At 51.8% G+C, this 19946-nt stretch overlaps 1 long non-coding RNA gene across 1 annotated transcript in view; it reads left to right on the top strand.

The window, feature by feature from the left end:
* The window catches only part of LOC146596523 (uncharacterized), a 38828-nt gene extending 26483 nt beyond the window's left edge, over positions 1–12345 (top strand). Inside the window, exon 9 of the long non-coding RNA XR_014895724.1 lies at positions 12322–12345. This is a non-coding gene — a long non-coding RNA (uncharacterized LOC146596523). The remainder of the gene's footprint in view (positions 1–12321) is intronic.
* Positions 12346–19946: the final 7601 nt, after the last annotated feature.

Raw genomic sequence — 19946 nt, 5'->3', positions numbered from 1 at the left:
GCCCGGCGCGGCTCGGCGCGGCGCGGGGGAAGCCGGCGGCCGGAGCTGCCCGCGGGGCCGCCTTCGCCGGTTCGGCCGCCGTGAGGCCCCTTCCCTTCCTGGCAGCAGTCCCTTGGAAAGGAGGACGGTGCAGACWCCGAGGCATGGCACTGAGACAACGAACAGCCACGCTGGCGACCTGATAACCAGCACTGTGCCTGCATGGCCTTCCGCTTTGCTTTTTGTCTTAAATGCAGCAGACCTCCTTATTCTAGCATTAGAATTAAATCATCAATTACTGATTTTTTTTGAAGGCAAGGAATTGGTAGTTCAGCGCACACAGCCCCGGAGAGGTTCCTAGTGCGGCAGGCGAGGGAGGCGCTGTGTGCTGGACCGGGTCGAGTGGTGGGTGCCAGCCTGCGTGCTGCCAAGCGCTTCTGTGAGCGCRGTTCAGAGACTTCAGCACAGGCCTTGGAGGTTAACCAGGAAAGCAGAGAATAGCAATGAAGMAAGAATTAGAAAGAAAACACTAGCCAAGAGTAGGAAACTGCCTGTAATTTTACAGGTCAGAGACCCTGACACTGTAGGTAAGAATTTGCTTCTAGAAACTTGCAAAAAAAAAAATACAAAAGGAGAAACTGAAGAAAAAAAAGGCTCACTTGGATCAGGATTGTATTGTGTCAGAAAAGAATGGTAAGAGTTCTTGATCATTTCACTAGTATCACTTTGTATGGGATACTGTATTGTGCAATACCCATTAAATGTAAAGTATGTTCTGGAAAACTGCTTAAGTAATGAGCAGATGGAAAGAACGGAGAGGAGAGGCAAAGCTGTGTGTCTTCCTCAAACTGCGTGGTAATTTCAGACAATCCTCTTAATGTATTTTTAAAAGCAGTAATCTGAACGACTGGGGTTTTGAATAAGGGGTTGGGGGGCACAAAGAAATAGGGCAGGTAGGAAACTAGAGCATTAATTGTGGTACAGAAATAAGCTTTCACCGGAGAAAAGCAAGGTCAATGGGAGGCTGCACCCTTAGGTGATTCTGCACCAGCTCTCTAAGCGCAGGGCCCTGCGGCTGCAGCAGCTCAAGGCAGAGGAAAGTTTATGAATACAACAAGGCTAGAAAAATCAGCCCTCTTGATGAAAATTGAAGTTCTTAAAGTTTGTGTTTTTGTTTTTGTGTTTTTTTTTTAATCCAAGGGCAAAAATCCTTAGTCTTCCTTCTGTTTTTCTCTTCCACCACTAAAAATTTACATARCTAAAATGGGGAGGGATGGGGGAAAGGTAGTTTTTGGACTTTCTTCCTATTTTTTATTCTACTTTGTACCTGGAACATTTTAAGAGAACATGTAACAAAACAAAACTTAGTTAAAAGCATGGAAATTTCATTGCAAAGATAAAAATTKATTTGGCTCAGAAGGGAGAAAGGGGAATATTTACCAGCTGCCTCTGAGTTTAGAAACAAACACCCCCACAAACACCTCGGAAGCAGAGGCCCCCTCCATCGTGCTGTGTTGATGGGATCACCCCACTGCTCAGGGGCAGCGCTGCCAGCTAGCATGGGGACATCGAACTTCAGGAGCACAAAAGCTCCTGTGCAGAGAACAGTGCTCCCACCCAGACCTTAAAATGTATAGAAAGTTTTACATTGCATTAATTTGATGTGATGACATATAACAAGTAAGTTGGATGATCTTTTTTTTAAGACTTGGACTCTCCCAAATATGCCATTGAAAGATTTGATAAATGCAACAGCACTTAAGCCTTTTTCCCTAAAAACTTCCCTGAGTTATAGAAAAGCTCCCTTTGCACACAGGGCTCTTTCCTGCCTTCTGCAATAGCAAAGTTTAAAAACTCTTAACTTGTGAGCCTCAAACGGAGCTTTGAAGGAAACCCTTGAATTTCATTTTTTTGATGCTACAAACCAACAAAATTAATGTTAACTGCATCTCATGTGTTAACAGTGTACAGTTTGGGTGTCCATGCCAGCAGTGTGCTGTTGTGCACTGAAGGAAGTGGTGGTACTTGTGCAAACATTAATCCTCAACTGATTTTTTTTCCCTCCTGAGTATGCAGCTGTACATTTCAGCTACGATTCTTGACAATTTTGGTAATGAAACTAATCTCTTTAATACATTATTGGGACACTAGTGTATAATAGGAGAAAAACAGTGGCTCCTTTAAGCATTTGTCTGAGGTTGTGGCTGGGCAGCTCTGTGCGGCTCCAGTCAGAGAGCAGCCTCCGCACGGCTGAGCGGGCTGTGGGACCCGTGGGGAAAGGAGCTCCCTTAAACTTAAGGGCTGTCATGGAGCTCAAGGCACCGAGAGCCCCCTCTCGCAGAGGTGAGCGGGCCGAGGCGGACTGGGAGAGATCTCCTAACCTGTTGTCAGCCTGTTCCCTGTGTTTGGCAGGCAGGAGCTGCTGTCKAAGTTCAGTTGCTCGCTGTACTCTTTTTGCTGCTAAAAGATCACTTGCAAAAAGCCAGCACTCAAATTTCTCTCTGCCAAAGTAAAGACTCTGAAAATGTTAGATTTAATGTTTTTTTTTTCAGTGGATGGTGGGAGAAGCCTGCTAAATCGAGACTGTGTCTGAAACTGTATTTGTTGGTTGTTGCMTTTGTGTTCAGCTTTAATATCAGCACTTAACTGGGATTTGGGAACAAAACCTGAGACTGCACCAAAGTGACAAGCAGCTGCATATTGTCCTATCATAAGCTGCAGCTTGCTTGTGTGTGATACAACCAGAAAACAGTGCTGGCACCAATTCCTAGCTGTCTTGCCTGACAGCTGCTTTCTGGAGGCCCTGATGGGTACAGGGCACTTCTTGCTAGGCACTGCAAGAAGCCTTTGGAGGAGGCTGTAGGTGAGACGAGCACCCCAGGTGTTACTTGGAGCCTGTGAAGCTGTTGCCCAGGTTGTGCAACAGCAGGACTTGGCCTGTGGTGTTGACTTGTACTGGGTGTTGGACTGGTCAGAGCAGGGTGCCAAATGCCATCAGTGCATGGGAAATTGCACTGGTCAGAAATGCAACAGCTTTCAATCTTTTGTCCCAATGGAGCAGTTACCTTCTGCGTGTAGGTGCAGGCACAGTTTCCTGGCTAGTTTTAGTGTCTGTACTTTCAGCCTGGGCTCACTTTAGATGCTGAGGTAAGAATGGTAATGGATTAAGCTGATCAGAAATAGCTATTCTGCTTTAAATACAGAGTTGGATCCAGATTAATTTCTCCAGAGAGGCAAGTGTTGTCCTGCTGGAGAGGAGCTAGGGCAACCTGGAGGTGCCAATGCCTGGCCTGTGGGCCAGGCTGCCCAGTGCCCACCTCAGCCCCACAGGGGAGTCACTGRAGTCAGCACTAGCATCGCCCCACTGGCGGGCTGAGCTCTTCCTCCGATGCCACCTCCCGCCACCTGGGCCATTACTGAAACCAGAAAATGCTGAACGAGGCAAGTGAATAATGTGGTTGTAGCTAACAGTAAGGTGCTTTCAGAATCTCCTGAAGGCAGATTGGCATGTTCCCCAGATGCACAAGCTATTTTTATTGTAGGTAGTATTTATTGTAGCATCCTGCAGATGACACTTCTCTGGCCATTTTACTGTTTTCCATTTGAAATTAAATTACTTGTTATGCCAAAAGTGACACAACAGGATGAGATAACAGGAGTGCCGTAGAAAAGGGCCAGGTCTGGGGGAGGTTTACATTACTTTAGACTTCTATATTTAAAAGTGGATGGAAGTGCCTTTATAACCTCTTCCTAACGTTTACGTTTTGGAGCAGTGCTCTCTGCGGCTGCGTGTCCCAGCCTTGCCGCGGTGGAACGCGGTTGTCCGGCCGCTGTCGCGGGTCCGTGGTAGTGCGCTGCCCCTCGTGTCGGCGTGCAGGGGCTGTGGAGAGGCTTGATTTCAGGATCTTCCTGGTCTCTTCTTTAAGAAAAACGCTGCCAAAAAAAGAAAGGAGGAAATATCACTTGAGTTTTACACAGCGTGACCTTTCCAGAGGGGCGTGCTGCAGCCCGGGTAGGAGCCGTGCTCTGCGTGGGTCCGCTCGTGCCCGCGAGCGGCCCTGCGGGCGCGGTGGAGGCTGCTGTTAGTCGTCTCCTTTGGCGCTGACAGCTGCCTGAAACCTCCGCTTGTTCAGCGGGGACCGCTCCTCCCGGAGCGCCGCTTCCCTCGGAGCCCAGAGCCCGCTGCCTCTCGCTGGGATCGCCTTCGGCCACGCTTCAAAGCGTTGGCCCGGCGAGCAGGCCTGTGCGCGGCGTCGAGCCCCGCGTCCCGCGTGAGCGGCGGTGCCGGGGTGCCGCTCCCGGGCAGCGGGGTGGCTGCAGGCCGATGCCATCTGGTTCTGTGATCCGRACGGACGTGTTAACAGCTGAGCAAGGGGAGAGCCCAGCAGGCAGGAGGGAGGTGAGAGGAGGCTTCGATGTGAGGTGGTACGAGGGGATCAGATACCCAGGGGAGCAGTGCCTGGGCAGCGAGGGGTGGGCGGGAGAGGGGCGGGACATGTCGCGAGGGCGTGAGGAGGTCCATGGGAAGCGCGTTTGGGTGTTTTGTGGGTTTCCAGGCAAATGCTTAAGGAGACGATGGGGTTATTAACAGCCACAGCAGACCCCCCCTCCAGAGCAGGGTGGTGAGATAGGGTGTATATCCAAATATTGCAACCRTCCTTTTCTCTGTCTTAAGTTTAAACTTCAAATTGAGTACCTAGAGGTTTGGGGTTCTCAGAACCGCTGTTGCTCTYGCCCGCCCGGTGAAGCAGCAGCTTGCCTTCGCCCTCGGAAGCGGGGCGCGCGAGGGTGCCCCAGCGCCGCCCGGCCCGGCTCCTCGGCGCGGCTCCTCGGCACGGCTCCGCTCGGCGCCGCGCCTCCTTCGGCCCTYTCTGTCGCGGCCCTGCTACTGAGCTGCGTGTGGAAGAAGAGCGGGCAAAAGCTGCTTTCGTATGTTAAAGCCCAACATCTTYGCTGCTGCCACCGTCCACCCGCAGAGAGGGAACTGACTGAAACTGCTCAGCAGTGGCAGTATTAGGGGCTGAAATGGCAAGAATTTGTACCATGAGGAATTCAAATTTTGGCAGATCTTTCAGGTGATCAGAAAAATATTCAGTTGAATCTCATCAGCTTCATGAAGTGTGGTTAATCTTAATTCTTCCTGATCTTCCCATTCTGTATTTTTGGGGGACTTGAACACAAGCTGATGTTCAGGGAATGTGGGTCCTGTTCTCACTGTCTTTGCGCTTGCTTGCGCAAAACCTYGCGAAATGGATGTCATCTGGAAAATGGCAAGAATAGAGCTAGTTTTTTTTTCTTAAAGTCTCTAAGCACTTTTTAACATGCTGTGCAGGTTCTTGGACGTAATTTTGTGTTAAATGGTATGTGATAGGAAGGATGGTCTAGTCTGAGACACCAGCTTGATTTTCTAGAGTACTGAAAAGTTTTTTCCTGAAATTTTGAGCATGTTGCTTAATGTCCGTGTTTCTGGGCTCGGGTGATGTGAGGCAGGCTGCGTTTGGGAGTGCGCAGGGCTCCGACAGTTTGGAGATGGACAAATACGAGAGAATTATTTACTCCTTGATTTTGCACCCACYGAAAATAGTCTTAGAAAATTGTAATTTGCTTTTATTTTTCTGTRTATTTGCTGTTTTCTAAAGTTTACTCTGCAGAAAAGCTTTACTCTGCAGAAAAGTAATACTGATCTTTTATACAATTATGGATCTTGTCTATTCTAATGCAAGCTATCAATGGTCTCTTAATGTTTTTTTAACTGTTGATAGTTAGTGATTAGTATGTGATAAATGTTTTTTTAAACAGTTGGAAGCAAAATTTTCTAGAGTTCTTGCAATTTCATGGTATCATTGCTAATGGGCTGGATTTCAAGTAAGTCCTAACTTGATTAATGCTTGGCAATCTGAAATACATGCGAGTTACTTCTAACATGTCTGTTCTATGWGGCATGTTTGCATCCCTGATCTTTCTATAACAGAAAAGCATTGAAAAATGCAATGGTATCATTTTGCCAAATGGTGTTCCAGACCAAGTCCGTCCCCCTTTTCATTCACCTCTAATTGCCACTGCAGACCCTTCCGCCAAGAGCTTTGCAAGGCTTTCGTCTCAGCGTCTGTACAGTGCTCGGCAGCTCTTGAGTGAGGGAAACCACAATAGGGGGAAAGACCGTCCTGACAGGCTGTATGACAGGAGTAATGGTTTTGCTTTGTACATCTGTCAACTCGTGCTTAACTAATGCAGAATTACTGTCAGGCTCCTGCAGTGCTTGCTCTCCTTCCCACCTGAATGCGTAATGGCTTCGTGGCAATGAATCCCCCAGCAACGCCTGGTAGCTGGACGGACGGGAAATCAGGGAAGCAGCAGAACCAGCTCTTGGTTGGTCCCTCTCTGCCTTYTCAGCCTCTGGAAAGGAGGATAGATAGTGATGCTAACCTCCATCGTGGAGGGCTTGTGACTGCCCAGTCCCAGAATTGTCCTCCAAAGAGAGGAGGGAGCCAGGACCCCCTGCAGCGGGGTGGCCGGGTGCATGAGCCCTGGCTGCTGGGGGGTTGGCACGTGCTGAGCTGTGCTATGGAGTTTGTGTCCCTGTGCTTGTTGGGACACCCCCTAGCACCCAGACCAGCCACTGGCTGCAAGGCAAAGYCACTTTAAATTTTTTCCTATGAAGATCTGCATCTCTGCTTTAGCAGGAGAACACAGATGACCTGGAAGAAGAGCTGGGCAGCAGTGCTTAGCCCTGCTACACAGGTATTACTGCTCAGAGCTAGTGTTTAGGCCAGTATTTGCATGTGTTGACTTTTACGTTCATGAAACCTCCTGGGCTATAAGGAGGGCAAGCAGCAGGCTGGAAAGGCTCCCGCAGGCCCTGCTCCATGCACTTCCCAGCCGCACTGGCCTCCTGCAGTGCTGTTGGCAGAGGCCCCTGGATGCTGCCCTGGCTCCCTGCAGCAGGCTGCTCTGCTGCCCCAGCTCAGGGCTGCAGCGCGGCCATGAGCCACTTCGCCCAGCGGGAGCYGTGCACCGGGGAGCACAGCAGTCCCTCCACCGGGATCTCATCGTTCAGCTTGCAAACCCCTCTGGAACCATGTGGGAGGAAATGTTTTGTAAATGCTAGTCATTACCAGCTAATCAGCATGTCAGTGAGCAGGGGCTGGCCCAGAGGCATGTGCATGGCCTGGCGTGGGCATCCGGCGAGATGCCCTCCCCTGAAAATGCCTGGAGAGCCAGGAGAGCAGGACAAGCTGACAGGATGGGATGATGCCAGGCTGACGGGCTGGGAAGGTGTCTTCGTGGCACCTGGGGGACTGAGCATCCCTGGGGGACAAGCCCAGCTACCCTGCGGCAATTGCTCCTCCCATTGGGCGGGGAGCCTTGCTGGTGGCCTCGGCAGGTATGTGGGGATCGCAGTTGTCTAGCTGAGTTCATGGTCTGGTAAACTCTTGGTGTCTCAGGGCTCCTTTGTAGATCAGGGCACCTCCAGCAACCATTTACAGYGTCCAGACCTGCTAATAATGTGGCCAAGGCCGGGGAGCAGTTTGGGAAGGACTGGATAGAGTCCATATTATCAGTGTTCCTTATGTCACTGCTGCAGTGGCTGATGCTTATGTTAAAAAAGAATAAATCAAGAATGTTTTAGGAAAATGGAGTGTGCATCCTTAACTACTGCACAAAAAGACTTAGCTGCTAGAAGTAAGTGAGTTTACCACTGTGCTCCCTGAAGGTCACCAAATGCTCTGTGGCCTATAGGCCTTCTGCCATGCAGAGATTTTTTTGCCTTCATGTATTCCCAAAGAAGGTAACCCTAACTGCTGGAGGGGAGCTTCCTGATTCCAGGTGCTCTTGGATTTCCACAAAACTCCCAGGGCCCCAACTACTTCCAAATCACTGATCCAAGATGCTGAATTTCTCAGCTTTGAAGTCTAATCTTTTGTAATATGCCAGTGTACTAAAAACAGGAGCTCTAGCCCAGTAGAAGTCCTTCTGACATATTAAATGCTTTCTTTTTGCCTTGGAAGTACAGGGGCTGTGGAAATGGTGCTTTGGGAATGTGTATTAATTGCATCCTGCTGATCCCAAATCCAAATTACWCCTTTTAGTAGTAAAAGGGTTTGTTTTTTTCCTAACTGTAGCCACTGCAAACTGGCTCTGGAGTCAGGCTAGAGCGATGCCTTTTCGGAGATTGTCATCAGTAGCAGGGATTTTGCAGGCCAAATTGGGCCTTTGGAGACCACTGAGCCAATGCAGCTGAGACACCTGTGTGACTCTAGCTGTGATCAGTGAGGCYATATGTGCCCTAGCTGCCAGAACTTTGGGTGCAATACTGCACCATCAAGTATGACTAAACTACCTAGTATAACACAAATGAGTTTATAGTCTATTGACRCTTGAGGCAAACACACCATTATTACTGATACAACAGTCAGTGATGTCCTATGCCAGGTTCCACAACTCTACAAAGCAAAGGGGAAGTGAGTTTACATTCAGGAAATGTCCTAAGGAAAACTATTCTAGCAGCTACAGCAAGCTGACTTCCACACTCAGGCTTCCTAAAGTGGAGGCTGTGCAAAACAAAACAGTGTTTGCTCAGCTGTTGTGGGACTCCTGCACCTCATCTTTGTCCTGCAAAACGAACACTGATGATATTCTCCAGGTCTGCCTTGTCCACTGAGGCCAAATATTAGCAACAGCCATGCCCAGCTGTCAAATGACTTAATTTTATGAGAGGCCTCAGTATGGTCAAGGGTTTAGCTCTCTCTTTGAAACAGCCATTTTCAAACTCTATAGTCGTGTTCCCTACAGTTTCTTCATTCATCTGCTAACAGCTACTGATCTAATTGTTTTGTTAAATTTTGTGCACGGTTTGTAGCATCCATTATCTTTTTTTACGTTGTCCCTTTTGAATTGCAGGCTCCACACTGACTTGTTCAGGTAGCTCCAGCAGACCTAGAAAGTCGATCTTCATCTCTTCTTGGTATAGTACCATCTACAGAAATCAGAGCATAAACGCAGAGCGAGAAAGGGCAGCAACAACAAGAGCAGAAGAAAGCAGTGTGCCTGGGAGAGGGGTATGAGGAGAAAAAGAGAGAGTTTTCTTTGATGTATTCGTTTCCTCTTATTAGTATCCATCTAGTGGTGCTCAGGCTGAGATAGCTGACCTGTCCAAAAGTTAGTGATCCACACACAATCCACTCCCAATAGTGCAAAAGTACAGACATCACAGAATGAAAATAGCAGAAGTCAAGATGAAGGAAGAAACCATGGGCCGCTAGATATGAGTGGGAATAACCTAAGTTCACCCAAGTGGCAGAGGTACTATCTTAGTTTGCGGAGAGYGAAGAAAAAAAATGTCTTAACAATCTGATTCTGCCACCTATAAGCATGTCTCTTCTGTGTTTGCTATGCTGCTACTGCTCGAGACTGCCCACACTTAAAAGGGCCTGGCAGGCTACAAGGTCAGCCTTGCACAATTTCCTCTAATTGCATGGGTCTGGCTGACCTCCTTACTCTGGAGCAAGGAAGGATAACGGCAGACAGAGATGACAGGGGAAAAAGCCTGGCAAAACTTTTCCTGCCCCTCTGGCAGGAGACGGTCTATTATCACAGACCACGATCTCCATAATACAGACTCTTTGGAAACACCAGCTGTCAGTAGGGTGCTACATGGGGTGTTTTGGGTCCCAGGATACCACTGAGGTGGGAGGCCAGCATCCTTGTGGTGCTGCGGGTGCTCATATTCAAAGGGGACAGAGCATTAGACACAACAGGTAAGCCAACCCGCCCAGAGAAGAGGGTGAGCTTTGGTTTGCCCTACTCAGCCTTCATGTCCTACATCATAGGAAAACAACCAAACACCTTAAAGACCTACAGGGTGGAAAAGGAGGGAACACGTGCATGTGGGTGTCCATGAACCACTCCTGYTGTCTGTTCAATCCTTTCCTTCAGCTGCAGGGCCTGGAGATGTTATACCCCTTGTTTTGATTCAATTTCTTAACCAAGAGGACATTTCCTGTGCTGTAGCGTTTTGCTTCGTCGCTGGTGAGATCTGTGTGAGTGACGGTGATAACTTAGGCCCTTCCATGAATGCTGTCCCAAAGTGGCACGGGAGCCCTCCGACACACGGTGTCTGYGCTCGAGCAGAGCACATCTCAGTTCGCTGGTGGAGCGCTTGGACGACTTTTCCCAGTGATTTTCTTGAAGTCCTGCCAAATCTGTAAGGACGCGTATTGGGCATTGTTACTAGCTTAAAAGTTTATTTGAATTGCTCCCTGGAGATGGTGCTAGCTCTGCATTCAGCACTACTGGAAGGAGRTGACAATTTCATGGCGACAGTAAGTCAATATCAGTGTTCATAGGTATTGCTCCGTAATAATGGTTTTTGACAAATGGATATCAGTTCTCCAGAAACTTAGCTCAAGAAAGCAGAAAATGAAAAGTTGCCACAAGTTTTATTGCTGGTGCTTCACGTAGAATCACACAGACTCTGTGCTGCCTTTTTGCTTAACATCTGTGTTCCTACGGAGATGAAAATCTGATAGATGGACAGCAGTAAAATAAATCACTGGCTCTTAAAACTGGAAAATGCTAATAAGGGAATAATTACTCCTAACCACTAAATAATTCTGTAAAGGGAAAACGTGTCTTTAGAGTATATCTATCATGGCTAGAAGAAACTGCAGGATGCATCCAGTAGTTGTATCCCTCCGCTGGTGYGTGAGTGGGGTTGTTAGGGGGATGCGAGGTGACGTGAGAAGCCTTGTGGTGGGGCAGTGTGCTGTCCATCTCGAGCTACAGGTCTGCTGGAGGTGACGTGGTCACTGCGCCTGCATCRGGGGAGCCCGGGCTCTAGATGTAGCAACGGAGTCTAGGGGTCCTCTGCATTCGCTATCTTTTCATCAAGCYGTCAATGCACTTTTGAGTGTGAGGGGTGTCCTGTTGGTCTCCCCTATTATCTTCTTGCCCTTAGGAGAAAAAGGTAAAACGCCTTCAATTTTCAGAGGAGTTGTGTTGATTCTCATGGGAGCTCCAGATGTTCAACTTGTTTGCAGAGCTTCTCCCTAAAATGCAGCCTAATTTATACTGTGGGTGAGAGGTGGTGGACAGCAGCTCTTGGAGAGAAAATAGAAAACCAGGCTGCAGGCACGGGAGAGGATTTGTTGGCTGCTTCAGATTTGTCATGTTTGCCTGCCGCCTGTAAGCTCGCGGAGCCGTCTCAGGCCTCGGAGCTGCCCTCGCGGCGCTCGTCCTCGCCAGGCGCCTACCAGTTAGCAAAACGAAGCTGTCCRGGGTCCGGCGTGCCGTGGCCGTCGCGCGCCGTCTGCCTCCCCTGGCAGGGCTGCGCGGTTTCCCTCGCTAGAGAGCTCTTCCTCAGCGCCAGACCTCCCCGCCGCCTTGCCCTGCGCCCTGGCCGTGGAGAAGGGCCGGTTCGCTCCTCCGCAAAACCCTTCCTGCGCCGGGAGATGGCCCGAGCCTTTTCCCCCGCAGGCCGACTGCGGTGTCCGCCAAACCTTTCCTCGCGCGCCGCCTTTGCGAAGCCGCTCGCCGTCTCTGCGCTGCGCCGGCCGTGGCCCTTCTCCCCGCGGCACCGCGTTTCGCTCCCTGCCCCGGGCGCGGGGACGGCCTGAGGCTGCGCCGCCTTCGCGGCCCACCTTCCTTGGGACCGTGCGGGGTTCGGGAGATCGAAATGCGAGCTGTGTGCAGGGGCGTAGGGAGAGAGAGGAGGAAAGCCTTTGGAATAAACTCATTCCAATATCTTAAACTTTCCTGATTTAAAAAAATAAAAACCTTACTCCCAGAAAGGTTCAAAACGAGCCTTACTTCCTTCATGTTTTTGACTTGCAATGGATTAGGCCTCAGTGACCCACAGTCCAAGAATAAAATGCAACTTGAATACTGCCTAAAACTGCAGCTGGCTATAAATCACATAAGTTAACTTATACTTGCATCCCGTTGTGCTTTGTTTTTCAGGAATACATTATATTTTGGACTTATGTTTACCATTCTGAAGGATGATAGTTTCCAAAAATTAGTATCATGTCTGATTATTACTGTGTGGTAGGGGGAAAAAAATGCATTTCAGTTTCCTTATTTGTGTTGTCTGAAATAGCACATTTAACTGCTCCAACCTGTATAATCACAATTTGCTGTCTGACTTGAAAGTTATGGTAGACAGTTTTGGGGGGGTTCTCTTGCTTTTTCTTTCCCTTATGCTAAGGATAGCTGGGGCATGAGATTCGTTCACTGTTTTGATGAACGTGTTCKACTCTGGCCTACCTAGAAATAAAACGACGTGCTCGGACACCGGTTTTGACGCTTTAGTTTCCTATGCCTTTCTTCTGTTTGTATTTGCAGAGACAAACGAAAAGAGGCTGGAACAAAACTCGTAAAATCTTTGTTGACCCTTCGTAGCGAGGATGCTGTGGGACCCTGTCTTTGGATTTAGGAGCCTACCTTTAGAGAAAGCAGCTGCTCCCGAGCCTTGCGGCCGCAGCCGGGGACGCTCGGGAGGCGCCTGCGCKCGGACCCGGCGCTGTGCCGACGCTCCTGGGCAGGCCGGCGGCGTTGCCTCGCGCGGCAGCGCCCGCCCGCGCCCGGCTCCCCGCGGCAGCCCCTGCTCGCGGGTGCTCGGACGGAAAGGGCAGTAAAGCTGTGAGGATCGCGGTTATTCTACCCTTTAAATAACATTTGAGGTCCACAAGCCGACAGCGAGAACTAGAAGCCCAGCAGGATCAGGGAGTCCCTGGGGGCCGACACGGCGCGGGGGCTGGGGCAGGATGCCCGCGCTCGCTCTCCAAGCAGCGTCTCGCGTTTCGGTTTCGCTGACGAGGAGTACCCTCCACCTAGGCAGGAAAAAATAAAAGTTGCATTTATAGGGGTTTGCACCAGTTTACCTACAAGAGCTTAAAACCAAAGTAAGTTTAACTGCGATCTTAGGTAGGTAAAGCCAGGCATGCAGCTGGAGGCTGGACCGATGGCTGGATATAACTGTCACCTCCTGACTCCCGGGTCCCTCCCCGACGGGCCAGCTATGGACCCCAGCGGGCTACGGGCCGGGGACCCTCTGGGGGCGCTCGGTTTCGGTGTGGGGTCGAGGCCGCGCGCTGCGTGGCAGGGCTGTCGATGCAAATCGTCGCCACCTCACCGGAGCACTGGCACTCCGCTTCCCAAGTCCGCGGTGCTGGGCTGGTCCTCCCTGCCGCAGCAGCAGACGCTTCCCTCTGGGAAGATCCCAGTGGCACCGAGCGCTGGGAGACCTCCAGTGGCGTTAATCTCTGCATCTTCCCCCGGCGTTGGCTCAAGAGGCTTGTTTGTAATGGAGTTGGAGGGTGCCAGTAATCTGTAAAAGAATGATGGACGGGCTCTTATATTGTTATATTTTGCTACCTATCATTTTAATGACACTTTTAATGTATGAATTATACCCCCATTGTGTGTAATTATGTTTCTCCTCCCAACTCTGCTTGGGGAACAATGAAAAGATGGYGCTGTTAATATTAAAAACAGCACATCTCTCAAAAAAAGTTAGAGGTCACACCTTATTTCCTAGTGCATGAGGGTAGTTAATCAAGAGATGATGGGACTGGAATGAGTCCTGCACAATTTCTTGTGGAATTTAATTAGAAAGGATGTATTAATAGCATCTGTATGTGCTATTCTGTTTGCCTTGTAATGTGGATAGCCATACTTGGAACCAGATTSATGGAAAGCCTGCATCTCTCTTTCCTCTCTTTCCTTTTTGTAAAGGAAGATAATGAGCCGAAGTCAGTAATAATAATACTTAATCGCAATAAACCCCAGCAGGAATCAACTTCTTATCGGTTCTCCTTAGAGTTTCTCTTTTAGGTCAAGAGATGGTGCTAATCGATGAGGCATTTTGCAAAAGTTTGTGCTCTACTTGTCCCAGTAATGAACCTTCAACCTTTAATTTCCTTAGCAGCGCATAATTCCTCAATGGCAAATTAACCGTGGGAGCCTTTATGTTGGAAAACCAATTATTTATGCTAACTGGGGTGTTCCCACTGCTTTGACTGCAGTCGCGGGTTGCTTGGGCAGGTGCATTCCTGCACTATCTGCTTTGTCACTGTGGGATGTGCAATGGCCTGAGAGCAATGCTTTTAAACTAGTTTCTTCCAAAAATTAGGTACTGCACTCCAGTAGTAAAGGCCTTGTTCTAGATTCAGATCCATGGCGTGCTGCTGCCGAATGGCATGAYGGGGAAATTTTTAAGTAGAGATATAGAGAATTTGTTGTAATGAAGGGAAGTAGATTTCCCTCCCTTCCCACTCAACATAGACTGAATTTTTAAAATATTCATTTYTACTAATTTTTCTCAGAAAATAAGAAAAAAGTTAATATCCTCGACATATTATAAGTTGATTTCAACTATATGAAATGTATATGGGCTGTATGATTGATCCGCTGCGCTGCAGAGCAGCTTTCGAAGCAGCTGCGATGGAAGCCTGGGCCGAAGCACAGGCAGCAGCGAGGATGGACAGACAGACAGACGGAGAGCCACGAGGACACCCACAGGCCCTCATCGCGGGGACACGGGCCCTGGCGGCGGCTGTGCCCTGCTCTCGGGCCGGGCCGGCCGGAGCGGGGCGCCGGCAGGAGCCGCGGGAAGACACGGCGCTTGCGGCTTCCTTGAGGCCGGTTTTGCAAGCTGTTTTGTTCCGTGTTTGGGGGCAGGAAAAATAGGCTTTGCGATACGAGCTGCAGAGCAGGCTGCGAGGGAGCTCGGGATCGCGGCCTCGGGCGCGAATAAAGCTGTGCGGCGTGAAGCACTGGGAAGGGGAGGCGTGACGGCAGCTCCGGAGCCGCTTCCCGAAGCCCGCGGTCCTCGCGTGACTCGCGAGGCGCTAGGAAAGGCCGGCGCTTGGCGGGGGCGCGAGCCTGCCCTYGCGGGCGCTGACGGCCCCGGCGCCGCGGTCGCGSCTCCGAGGGTTTGCGCGTCGTTTCCGAGGACGGAAAAGGGCAGCCAGGCTGGGCCAGAGCCCCGCTCGTCCGGCCCGGCTCCCCGCGGAGCAGGCGCTCCCACTGAGGTTTCCTGCGAGTGTGGTAAGGCTCTTTTTGTGGTTTTAATAACAAGGTGGATAATAACTCTATTTACAGGGAAACAGCCCCTTTTCAGGAGCGTGTCATGTTTACCTTTTCCTTATTTGTTGCTGCCTGTTCCTACAACCTGCTCACAAATGGGTAATTCTTGTTCTGAATTTTTTCTAGCGGGGATGTTTTGTTTTCCTGTTGGCTGATGYTGTCTGTTCAGTCTGTGGAGGATTAACCTATGTGCTGTTGCTAGGTGGCCTTAAGCAAAGAAATAACACAGATCACAGACTCTTGCATTCCTATGCTATGCAACTCCCTTGTTCAGCAGGATTTTTCTTCCCGTGTCCCTCTCGTGCTTCACCTTCGTGGCTGTGGAGGTCTGTATCAGAGGATGCACATGYGATTTTGCACAAAAATAATACTCTAGAGCCCTGCAAAATGTCAGTTTTATTTGATCTGAAAATATTTAATGACTAAATCCCTACTAACTGTATATGCTTTTGCATTTCTCAGTTTCTGTCAGTGCCCAAGCCTCCACCATCATTTTCGGACTTTTTTTCTTCCACGTTTGGGGTCTCAGGCTTGTTGGGGAAACGTGGCAYGCCATCGGCCAGCCAGGCGCACCGGGGCACCTGGGATCGCGCCGCTGAGTCCGGCACCTCTTCGTGCCGAYGCCAGCTGAGCTGTGGAGCCCCCCTGAGATGCACCCAGCAGCGCTCGTCTCCGTTTCATAAGTTGGCCCTGTGAAAGAGGGCCAAGGGAATCTGAGCGCCTCRCTTCCACCGCTGTGTGYGCTCAGATAAGCGATTTCYGTGTGGTGTTGCGCTGAGCGTGGATGCAGAGCTTGCGTCCTRCRCCACGGCCCRGAGGTCMTGCGATACTCAGTAAAAACCCAGTYGAACTTCTGTCTCCGTGTCCAGCTCCCGTGTCCCCTGGCGTTGCTCTGGTCCTTCGTGTCACGCTCGCGTGGACTATGTGCCACCAGCTAAGAACAGCGCAGTGGCTTTGGAGCGTCGCTGCCCAGGGAAGCAGGGTTTTGCAGCCCTCTTCGCTACGTACGCGTCTGTATTTTGAAACCGTGAGAGCAGCAGAGACCTCAAAGACACCGAGTTTGCTGGAGGCGGGTGGGCACCTCGATGCGGCCAGGCCTGGCGGGGAGCGGGGGCAGCACCTGGAGGTCGGCGCCGGAAAACGTCCCGTCTGCAGGTCCGCAGCAGGCTGTTAAAACAAACCTGTTGGGTTTGTCTGACTGTGCTTTCCGTTCCAACCTTTTCTTCTGTTGTYGGACAACTCCTTTGCTGTATTGACTGCTGATATGTTGGGATTTACCTTTTTTCTTTTTTCCTTTGACCCGTGCTACTGTTTGAACTGCACTGCTTATCAGCCCCCACGCGCGCGCCTTGGACTCTGCTTGGAGCTAAGCAAAAACATCACCTGGAGCACTTGGTGAGCTGGGATTTAAATTTTTCGAGTTTCTTTCTTTGAGTGCTCGTTTTACAGACTTTTTCTGAAATCTCCTGTTATTCCGAAACCAGTTGGAGCGTCCCATCGGATCAGACGCTTGGCTGCTAAGCGACGGTTTCCCGCCGAGGCTGCGCAGGGGAGGCAGCGCCGGCTGTGCAAACCCCGCAGTGCCGCCGCYGGGCCCCGCCGGGGCGCACGCAGCCCTCTCTGGGTGGGAACGCCCGGGCCCGCAGGTACGTGTGATACCTGTGCCGTGAGCATCCGCCCATTTYGCTCTGAAACGTGCCTGCCGCTGCGCCCAGGGCCGCCCACGCCGCTTGGGCGCGCAGTGGCAGATACAGCCCAGCGCCGGGCAGAGCCGGCCCCCGCTCGGGATGCAGCGCCTTCCTCCGCGCCGCTGCCTCGCGCCCCGGCCCGTTTGCAAGGGGCAGCCGCGGGGCTGCGTGAGCGCCGGGGCCGCGAGGGGCTCGCCGAAGACGCGCTCCTCGTCCCCAGCCTGTTGTCTTCCGGATGGGCTCTCGTGCTGCGTCTGGCGGTTGGTGTTAATAAAACAGATCTGTGTGAAATGCCCGCAGGACTTTTTTCTCCTAGCACAGCGGGGTGGGATTTTTTGTATATACAAAGGACTCTGATGTAAAAATACGTATTTCTGCCAAGCTCTTGCATCCTTTTTCCTGCTGCTCTTCAGTTCGCTCACTGCAGYGTGTACGCAGCGTCCAGCCTGGTGGACRTCGAGGGCAGGTGAGCGCGCGGGCGAGGAYGCGCGTAGCGGGGCAYGGACCTGCGCGCGCGGTGCCRGCRCAGTTGAGGGGCTGCCGTGGTGGCRGGAGATAGCGGAGCAGCTTGCAGAGGGGCAGCTGCTCCGGCGGCAGAGGCAGCGGGCTGCGATCGGGGGCTGGCAGGTGCCGCGCTCGCCCTGGCACCGGCTGCCTTTGCCACGGCTGGCCCGTCACCGAGCTTCACCACATCTCAGTGACCCATTCTTGCAGAGAAAAGGCAAGGGGAAAAATAAAAGTATTTTCTTCTGGTGTATCTTCCCTCCCTGCTGTGGAGCTTTCCCCTGACAGCGAAGCAGAAAATGCAGTGTAGGTGTGCAGGAACGTTTGTGCACGCGGGGCCGGAGCGGGGAGAGGAACGGCCACGTTTTGTTGCTGTCAGGGCGTCCTCCAAGATGCTTTCTGCACAGTGCAGCTGGGCAGGCGGGAGAGCTGCTGCCTCTGCTCCACGGCTGTGGGCAGGTAACTACTATAAACACCCCAAGAAGGCGAGCTCGCTTGTCAGCCCGGGTCTTGGCATGACCTGGGCAACTGAGCAAAGAGCTCTCTGAGGAGCAGAAGCCTGCTGATACCATGCATTGCTGAAGCAGAAACGCCAGCCTCCTCCAGTTGGACAGTCTTCTGTACCTCCTACGCCTCGTCTTTAATCCATTTCTTATACGGGAAAGGACCGTGCTCATGTCTAAAAATAGGAGAGTATTAAAAAAGGCTTGTTCTATATATGCTGCAGCTTTCAAAATATTAAGGCTGAGGTTTTGAAAAGCCCTGAATTAGTGGGGAATTCACTTCCACTGCAAGTCAATAGGAGCTAAGCAATTAAATTCCTTAACTTGCAGTGAAAATACTGGGCTGCACACATAACATATACGCCAGGACACATCGCTAACGGCAGCGTAATCAAAACTCTCAGAAGTTTTTGGCGGCTTGCGCTCCGCCAGCAGTACTTTGCTGTTGGTTGATTAAATGCYAAGCAGCACTCTGAAAAAGCAAAGCCCGGTGTAAACGTTACRTCTTACTGCTATCGATTGTTCGAGGGGCCTGGCTCGAGCGGAGCGGGGCGGAATAGATTAACTTTATTAATTATTTATCACCTAGTAACTAGACATTTACGGTATATAGCTATTGTATCCTCTTTGCTGATTGATTAACGTTTTCTTCACATACAACACTCACGTGCCGTGAAGCAGCTTATCCAACGTGCAACTCGAGGGGGAAGAACCGTAGCGGCGGGGCCGGGCAGCAGCGGGGCCGGGAGCTCCCGCAGCCGCGGGGCCGCGCGCCCACCGCCCCTCGCTCCGCTGTGCCCGGCCGGGGGGCAGCCGTAACGGTGTTGGGGGGGGGGTTGTGCTATTTCAAACCAAATTTTAAAATCTCTCCTATAGTTAGGATAAAATCTGGTTTGCTTTGAGGGGGGCTGCTTCCAACCTTGCTTAGACGGGTGTAAACGCATGCAGCTGCTGCAAATCAGCGAGGCCGGAGGCAGAAAGCTGATTTAAGAGAGGCTCGTTCCCAGCACCTGCCTTTCCCCGCACCTGGGGTGCCCCACGGGTCACCCTGCGCCTTTCCTGGGTGGGTGGGCGGACGTGCCCGAGGCCCGCGGGGTTCCCGCGGGCGGACGGGGGCTGCCGGCTGCGGCACGGCCGTCCCGGAGCCCCCGCGGGCCACGGCGGAGCAGCAACTCGACCGCGTGGAAACGCCTGTGGCAGGTCAGTTCTTAAAGTGGTGGTGTTTCGTGTGTCTGGAGAGCTTGTGCTACTTCCCCTAAATGCGTGCTTTAGGACACAGAAAACACCTACGAATAAATACAAGCGAAGCCGTCCCGCGCGGCCCTGGGCCTCTCCCGTGTCGCCGGGTGCCTGGAAGCCTCGTGGCGTGGTAGCGAGGGATCACGGGSACCAGGCAGCGCTGGCTCGCGGGCTCGTGACGGGAGGGAGGACCACAGCCCTGCTGAAAAAGCTGTGGGGGGCGAGTGGGACGGCAGCAAGGGAGACCCACCCGCAACAGCAGGATAAGGTCACGTGSAAACTACAGGCAAAACTTACCTAGTGTGACGGAGGAGGAGGTCTCTTCTCAGGGCTTTCGGAACCGTCCCACCTTGTTCGACAGCAAGGAGGTAATTTCCTACCAATTTCTACAGAGCTTGTCCGCAAGGACAAATATAAAAACCYGGGAACAAAAACCGTGTGTTCCTGCGCTATCACCTGCTCCCCAGCAGTTCAGAGGGGGGCACCAAAAATACCTTTAATATTAAGAAGCCAATTCCTTTTAAAATACCCGGTTCAAATTTGCCTGGGGCGGGCAGATGCAGCCGTGGGGCTCGGTAATCGATAGCACAGCACGCCGCRTCCCTGCGGAGGGAAAGCAGGCGCAGGAAAGAAGCAAGCGGGAAGCATTAATTTAGTCGAACGGGGCTCGGTTCGTGTTTCGGCGCGGCGGGACAGAGCCGGGAGAGGGGCCGCGCGGCCGCGCAGGCCCGCTCCCGCTCCTGCTCCCGGGGATCGCGGGGCAGAGCGCTTTTAAGACCCTTTCTGTGGTATCGGTGGGTCCGGTTCCCAGCGGGCGACCGAGCGACAACCGGCCCGGCTTCCCGGCGGAGAGCGGGCTTTAGGAACGCGCCTGATGGCCCTGGTCTCCCGCGAGCAGGGCGTCCGGGCCGTCAGGCGCGAGGGAAGGCTGCGGGCCCCCCGTTAC

This window comes from Rhea americana, unplaced genomic scaffold (assembly GCF_003343005.1).
Source record: "Rhea americana isolate MKP2758 unplaced genomic scaffold, rheAme1 scaffold_20, whole genome shotgun sequence".
NCBI lineage: Eukaryota > Metazoa > Chordata > Aves > Rheiformes > Rheidae > Rhea > Rhea americana.
The sequence above is the reverse complement of the archived record's forward strand: the minus strand, read 5'-3'. Positions and strand labels throughout refer to the sequence as shown.